This window comes from Rhagoletis pomonella, unplaced genomic scaffold (assembly GCF_013731165.1).
Source record: "Rhagoletis pomonella isolate Grant_MI unplaced genomic scaffold, Rhpom_1.0 Rhpom_scaffold_00073, whole genome shotgun sequence".
NCBI classification, from domain to species: Eukaryota; Metazoa; Arthropoda; class Insecta; order Diptera; family Tephritidae; genus Rhagoletis; species Rhagoletis pomonella.
Window position 1 is genome coordinate 66,513 of NW_023458627.1, and position 970 is coordinate 67,482.

Genomic DNA, 970 nt, shown 5'->3' on the forward strand with positions numbered 1-970 from the left:
CATTTTTTAAACACAAATGGGAACCAATAACAAACGAAGCATCAACTTTGTTTCTGATGCGCTGATTGCTTTAACGATGAGTTTTGGAAAAGTATACATTGCCAATATTTCGTAGTTCGGCGTTATGGAATATTATACTTTGTACGTATGCAAAGCAGTTGACGTTTTGGAAGCCAGCCTTTTTTTCTTGCATTGGAAAATGTGTATATTTAGATTCCTCATACCTGAAATTTGCCATAACCGCCCTGTCCAGGTGTCTTTGTTTCGTAGTCTGTGGGTAACTTTGTTTTATCAGGCCTCCCTTGTTAGGAAATAACACAGTTGGTTTTTTTATATACTTGGCTGCCACTAATTCAGCGATTTGGATTTGACGAACAACAACCATTGTGAGAAAAAGCGGGAAATAATCCACAACTTTTGTCGTCCAACAGCCAGCTGACCAACAACTGCACCTGATTGACTGCACCAGGCAAATGCACGAGATAGAGAAAACCGAATCTGGTTTTTCGGGCAAGGCATAATCCGCACAAAAGGGAAATTCCTACGAATTGTAATTAAAACTTTTATAAAAATGATCTTATTTTATCGAAGCCACAGAAAAATATTGTGCGGCCACCGATTATAGCTTCTTTTTGCTACACATAATTTATACCGCACTCGTTTCGCACCCTTCATATTTTTTTATAGTAACGTGATGAAATTTGTCGAGTTTAGTAGTATTTAAAAGATTACTTGAGGTATTTTAAATAAAAATAATTTTATATATTAGTAAATGAATAAATAATTGCATTATTTAGCATGCATACATGGCATACTCCAAAGTTAAAAATAGTTTATCGTGTCATGTTTCTGTTGTGTACTTTATACCAATTTTAATCGCAAATAATAGACTTTTGCTATTACTTAAAGATTTTAGTAAGGCTGCTTTATTTTGCCTTACCTATAGTAAGCGAACGCGAATTTGTAAAGA